Genomic DNA, 6,974 nt, shown 5'->3' with positions numbered 1-6,974 from the left:
CCGGCGCAGGGTAGCAGGAAACTCTCCGCACACTCACCGGACCTGGGCTAGGACTGGGTCTGGGGGCTCCCGGAACTCGGCAGAAAATCCTACTAACCTATTTTGAAACTGTCTCATTGCTATTTGTTTCTCAATAAAGTTAATAAAAAAGAAGATAAATTTCCATTCATTAAATGGTTTCTAGTAACTTGAAAAAAAGTTCTGTGCTTTATTTGCAACAATCAAAAACTGTGGTTAAAGTTAAGGAAGTATATTCTATTGGAACGTATTTTGAGATCCAGGATTCTATCCAAGTGCTTTCTTTCTCCCAAGGCTTAGAAAGATGTGTGCCTTCATGAAGTGTTTCTTAATCATTTGTATACTAATCCATGGACCAGGCAAAAGCACATCAGGACCTTTGCTTTCTCTGAACTGTACCCATTTTCAACTCACAGTCTATGGCTTTCCCTTTCATTGCTATTTTAAATTTTAATATGTCCTCTATTAGCCCAAGCAACTTGAGGATAGAAAATAAGATTTACTTATCTCTCTCTGTCACTCCTTTCTAACACAAGGATGATCACAGAACCAAAATGAAGATCTGTTGATTGGAATACTGGCTGCCATTGGTATCAATAGAGGCTTCCCTTTAGAAATACATTGCTAACCTATCTGTGAGACATGAATGCTAGCTATGGTTGCTATCAAGAAGAAGGAAGTTGGGCTGGGGAGATGGCTCAGTAGAATAAGCGCTTCCCTGGCAATCACAAGGACCTGAGTTCAATCCCCGGTTCTGAAAAAAAAAAAAAAAAAAAAAAAAAAGAAGAAGGAAGTCAGAGGAACTTCAGAGACATGACTATTTCTGTGGTTAAGACCATCAGTAGGGAAGCTCCAGACCTGGGAGAGAAGGCCCTTTCTGTGAGCCCAGAGGGAAAGAAAGAACTGGGGCAATCCCGGGAGACGGTAGCCACAATGCTTCATTGTATGCATCTAGCATGGGGCTGGTTTTAACCCCAGCGCTCTGACCTAAACTGCTCAGCTCCCTGAAATTCGAAGGAACCCGATGGCCTTTGTCCTTCAGGTGGAACAGAGTGCCACATGGGAAAGAAAACCAAGAGGACAGCTGACAGTTCTTCTGAGGATGAGGAGGAATATGTTGTGCAGAAAGTGTTAAGCAGACACATGGCTAAGGGGCAAGTGGAGTATCTGCTGAATTGGAAAGGCTTTTCTGAGGAGCGTAATACTTGGGAACCAGAGAAAAACTTGGATTGCCCTGAACTTATTTCTGAGTTTATGAAAAAGTATAAGATGAAAGAGGGTGAAAATACTAAACCTGTGGAGAAGTCAGAAGGCAACAAGAGGAAATCCAGTTTCTTGAACAGTGCTGATGATATCAAATCCAAGAAAAAAGCGAGCAAAGCAATGATATTGCTCGGGGCTTTGAGAGAGGTCTGGAACCAGAAAAGATTATTGGAGCAATAGATTGCTGTGGTGATTTAATGATTCTGATGAAATGGAAAGACACAGATGAGGTTGACCTTGTTATTGCAGAAGCTAATGTGAAATGTCTGCAAATTGCGATAGCATTTTATGAAGAGATTGATGTGGCATGCATATCCCGAGGATGCGGAAAACAGAAAGAGGCCGCGAAGAGCTAACGGAGGGGGTGATCTCTTGTCATTTCTCTTTGTGCATAATACATTCACCTCCCTGCCTCCTCTCCCTTCTACCCAACCCCTTCTTTCCTAAACACATCCATAAAAATGTGCTTATCACTATGCTCCATAGGAGAAATGTTGGTATTGGTTCTCTTGTAACATAACCAATGGTCTGATTCATGAAGAATGTCTCTCTGTGAAGACCAGGCATTTATACATTGTGTGCAATTCCTACCAAGTTTTCCTTTGTCCTGATCTCTTCCTTCTGCTCCCCTGTGACCTAAAGATAAGTTTTAACTTCTTAATTAAAAAAAAGATCATCAGTAGGCACTATTAACCACCAAACTGCATCATGAGATGGCACACAGAAATGTCAGGAAGCAACATGGAGTTTGTATCAATGTCATCCTCTTTATCATCTCAAAGCACAGTAGGCATCTGCTTGGCATATTAATGTATATTGAAATTCCCTTTTGAGGCCCATCACAAATTCAGCAATTTACTCACTAACCAGATATTTGATTTCCAAGTTCATTCCCAAGACACTTTTGGTCTCTGTTCTCAGAGAGGTAACAAACTTGAGGAGACAACAGCCACTTATGCAAGGAATTGACACAAAATGGGAACCTTGGGGGCATAGGGCAGGAGGGAAGAAGATGCTCTGTGGAAGGCTAAATGGAGTTGGCTAGTGAGATACAACTCCTGCTGAGGGAGCCTAGGCTCCCTCTTTCTTGCCCAAAACCACCAAAGACTCACAGCAGGGCTAGGCTGCCACCCAGAAGTAAAATGGGAATTGGTGCCATGAGGATGCAGATGATACCAAGGACTTCAAGATTGGAGAACAGCCACACCTCTCACAGTGCTGGTATGAATATGAGTCAGTAGAGGAGAACTGCTTGGTAATATACACTGCTGTGGAGCATTTGCCAACCTATGACCTCCTCCCAGGAAACTCCCCACAGGAGTCTCCAGACAGGTTTACTGAAGTCATGGAAAACTATGGTCCTAGCAGGACCAGCTGTAACAGACCATCTCCCAGGGTTCTACAGAGGGTTGCTGATCACAGAATTAAGTGTGAAGTATTTAAACTATGAAATACTCCACTACCATGAAAACTGGTAAGGAATAACTACACACATCAATATGGGTGCATCTTACAAACCTAAAGCTCAGTAACCTAAACTAGAAGCAAAATGACATTTAGTGTATGATATAATGTATATGATTTCAAAACTAGCAAAATGAATCTGTGCTGTTAGTAGAACTGCTGACATCCATATCCTCGATGGGGATGGAAATCTCAGTAATTTGAAAGGGGAGCTTCAAACATATGGTAATAGTTTCATTCTTGGCATACCTTTTTGGATTCATTTCCTTTTGAAAAGACAGCTCTACTCAGTAGCTAAATATTAGAAACAAGTGTATAAATTTATGAATGACCATTATAGCTTTATATCTTGACTATAAAATTCAATATCCAACAATTCTAATTTTGCTTGTGTTACAGATTACTTTCATAACTCTTATGAATTGGGACATCATTCTACATGTGACATGACTGTATTTTTATAGTTAAAAAAATTGAGGAAGGCAACAGCACCTCCCTGGTTATCTCCGGGTTGAAACTTGATCAATAGCAGGTGCATCCATATATGTTCAGTATGGACAAATCTCAGCTATGACTAAGGTCAGTTTACAGAATCTCATCATTGGTCTCTGAGACGTTGAGAAATAAACCATGGACCACAGCAGCCTTTCTTCAGCAACTCTAGACCACATTCGTATTTGGAGTTGATCTTGCTGCGTTGTTAGTTGTACTATTAAGACAAGTTTATATTGCACAATACAAGTTTAATATCCATTTATCCTATTAGAAAATTGAATTGAAGCACTAAACATTAAGTCGTTATAGACAGTAAATTAAAAGGAAGAAATGGAGAATCCTCCGAGTTGCCCCTGTAGCTTCCTTTGTGGCGTCTATGCATTTTCTAGCCACCCTGCCTTTATTGCTATGAATCTAACCCCTTCTTACATGAGCCGCAGAACCCTCATGGTCTCAGCAATGATGTTGATCTTGTCCCATAGAGTTTTTCATATGTTTAGAGATTGTCTCTTAATCTCAGGCAAATTATTCTCTAATGTTTATTTTTCTCATCAAACCTGATCATAAGCCCCCACTCACAGCAGCATGAGGCAGACTCTTCTGACACCCACAGGAGAAAATCCCAAAGCAGCATCAGCAAGACACTGCCAGGCATCCACAGCTTCTGTGAGGGGGTTCAGCTGGCACCACTTCATGCTTGCATGTATGCTAGAGTCCCTAATTAGACCCCTTCTTAGAACACTGACTCTCTGCTGCTGAAACCCCATGGAATCAAGACAATTTTCCTCAGACTACGACAGACTCTGTATTCTGGTTGTACTCTGGAACCAGAACTGCATCAGCTCAGTCAGAGCTCTGGATCTGTTCTGGGCTGCAGCTTCCGTAGGTTTGCACATGCTCAGGGCTAGGAAGCTTCTCTTCTACCAGGTCAGGGAACTATGTGTATCCCTAAGCCAAATTCCCAAATAAAAGGAATATAATCTGAGAATAATTGAGATGCAGGTGCCAGAGCATGGCACACGTACTTGGCTGTCAAAAGTTCACACATAGGGTAAGATTATTAATCATACTGTATGAGAATTATAGAAATTAGCAAAATCCTTAGGATTCAGTTTTTCTCATTTTTCATGTTTCTAATGTTATGTTGACATTCTTTCTCTAGATGTCATCTATATATTCTCAGAGATTTTATTTTAACTCAGCCAATATTAATTAAATATATGCTGTGAGATCAATTTACAGTGTACCACTGCTTACATATAGGAAGGTAATAACACATGATTCCTTTGCCCAAGACATTCACAGTTCGGAGCACTTTAAAATCATGCTATGACAGTAGTAAGTACAAGGAAGAGCAGGACCCACAGAGCACAAGGAACATATGCCTGGGCCTGAGAGCTGAGGCACTGTTTCCCCATGAGATTGCCAGGACACTGAATCATCCTTGGTGATGTTGTCATTGGTTCCCCATTCTGTTTGAGAAACAAATGTAAGAGAGAACCACGGATTGTATCATGTATGTATGTGCAGATTAGTACCGAAACAAAGGGATGCTCCTCAGCCCTGTGTGCCATAGCATCCAGAAACACTTGCACTTGTACCATCAACTCTGAACTCCAGAATACTGTGTCACTTACCAAGTGGTGAGTGTGTCCATCAGATTTATACCTACAGTGTACAGTTTTAGGTATATATTTGCCCACCCACCACTCCTAGCTGGTTTTTGCCTTCATGACAGAAGACATATCACCAGTCCCATTGATTGGCTCCTTATAGTTCTATAGACCAAATTCATTCTTGGTGACTAACACAAGAAGAGGAAGGGACAAAGAAGAGAACAAAAATAGTCAGTGTATTTCCAAGGTCACCAACCTGGTCCCTCTTGACTTAGAAGGGCACGAGCATCCAGCCTCTGTTCTGTAAAAGTCCTATAGATAAATCCAGAAGAGAGTCCTTCTGGGATATCAATCTCAAAATTCTACAAATAGAGCCCACCTCTTTCCTGCTTTCGTCACTATAATTCTATTGCATACTCACTGGGCTAAATGTTGAGTAGTACTATCTTGATTCATGTTCTCAGTTTTACACAGGCAATGAGTCCCTGAGTCTTGAATTTATTTCCTACAAGTCTTTCTTAATCCTTTCTATTCTCAGTCCTACAACCAACAATGGAGCTACCTCCTCTGGCCCTTGCTCCAATTGCTTAAAGGAGAGGGTATAGTTAGATGCTTCCTGAGAAAGAAAAAAAGCACACTGCAACCTGGAGCCTCAAAATTTCTAGCACAATGACAGTTCCTTGGCTTCTAAATGAGGATCATCCAAAGAAGGGATGTGCCCCCAGAGCTTTGTCTCTTTCATAGTTCTCATAGAAAGAGACCCCCTAGAGTCTCCCCACTGGGCCACCCTGAGTAGGTTGAGCAAAGGAAGAATACAAAGACTGGCACTCACCTGACCAGCTTCTGTAAAAGCATCTACCTTCTCCTGTGAGGGCTATGATAGACTTAAGAGCCTGGCCTTGGGTTCTTGTAATGAATATGGCTTTGTCACAAGCATCACCTTTCTGACTTTCCCTCTGCAGGCAAAAGTTTAGGGTTTAAATAAGAGAAGGTTCTTTATTTCAAAATTTAGAAATCTTAGAAATAAGATGGAAATGGAAAAACAAAGGCAAAGGGGAAAAGACACAGTATAGCTAGACGTTCTCAAGAGGGATTCACCCCTGGACTTCCATAACCGTAAATCCAAGGACACAAGGACTCTTAGGCTGGCTCCTGCTCAGTCTCCAGGACCTGAGATCTACAATTTGCTGAGAGCCTGAGCCAAGCCATGTAGTGCAGCCTACACCAGCAAGGAGACTCAAGCCATTCCCCTACATAGATGTAAGGGTATGATAGAAAAGTATATTGCACATTCATATACTTTATTATTATATTAAAACACCTTGTCATTAATTTTCCTCAAAAATTTCTCCTTTACTTTCAAATACTCCCTTTAGGCCACTTTCTGAAGAAGTTGAGAATTTCCTTTGCAAAAGGGTATTTTTAGGAAGCCCTTTGAAATAAGTGCATTTGTGTCATAGCTGCCTCGCTATTCTGGGCTGATTCGAAATGTTTCGATTCCTGGGTGTTTTTAATGCTGGGGAAAAGCCACAAGTCAAATGAAGCCAGAGCCAATGAATAACAAGAACGAGCATGTATCTTTATATTTTTACATAAATTTTCCACTTATTTCCAGTTTAATTCAATCTAAACCTTCCTCTCACACCAAGGCCTCCTTTGCAGTGTGAGACGACCTTCCTGGAGGGCATCTCTCCCCTCCACATTCCAGCAGCCCCCTTTCTCCAATGTATATTCAAAGATAGGCAAGTTGAGAGCATTAATGATGTCCTACAGTTTTCTCTTGCAGACTAAAACCTCTTCTTGTGTGGGCTTTCACAGGACAGATGTGTGACCTTCTGGAATCTTCCATGGTGATAAAGTGACAAGGTGTTAGTATGGTGACATAGATTCTGGTTGATTTCACCCCATCGGCATCTATCAGCAGGCTTCCTTTTGCTTCTAGACAACTCCCTAAGCAGAGCCCTGGCATGACAGCTCAGGTTGGCTGTCTTTTCTGTGTCCAGTCACTTCAGCAGGCAGCAAGTTCATAGGCTGTCCTGCTGCCGCCCATGTCCAATGCTTTTGCAATAACATTACCAAAAAAATATGTTCACAAAAAGTTAATATAATGCCACATAG

General features: G+C 41.4%; 1 pseudogene; it reads left to right on the top strand.

The window, feature by feature from the left end:
- Window positions 1–1,077: 1,077 nt before the first annotated feature.
- On the top strand, window positions 1,078–1,728 carry LOC101564044 (annotated as a pseudogene).
- The last annotated feature ends 5,246 nt before the right edge of the window (window positions 1,729–6,974 follow it).

This window comes from Octodon degus, unplaced genomic scaffold (assembly GCF_000260255.1).
Source record: "Octodon degus isolate 3935 unplaced genomic scaffold, OctDeg1.0 scaffold00048, whole genome shotgun sequence".
Taxonomy (NCBI): domain Eukaryota; kingdom Metazoa; phylum Chordata; class Mammalia; order Rodentia; family Octodontidae; genus Octodon; species Octodon degus.
Note: the sequence above shows the minus strand (reverse complement) of the source record. Positions and strands in the feature narration are given on the sequence as shown.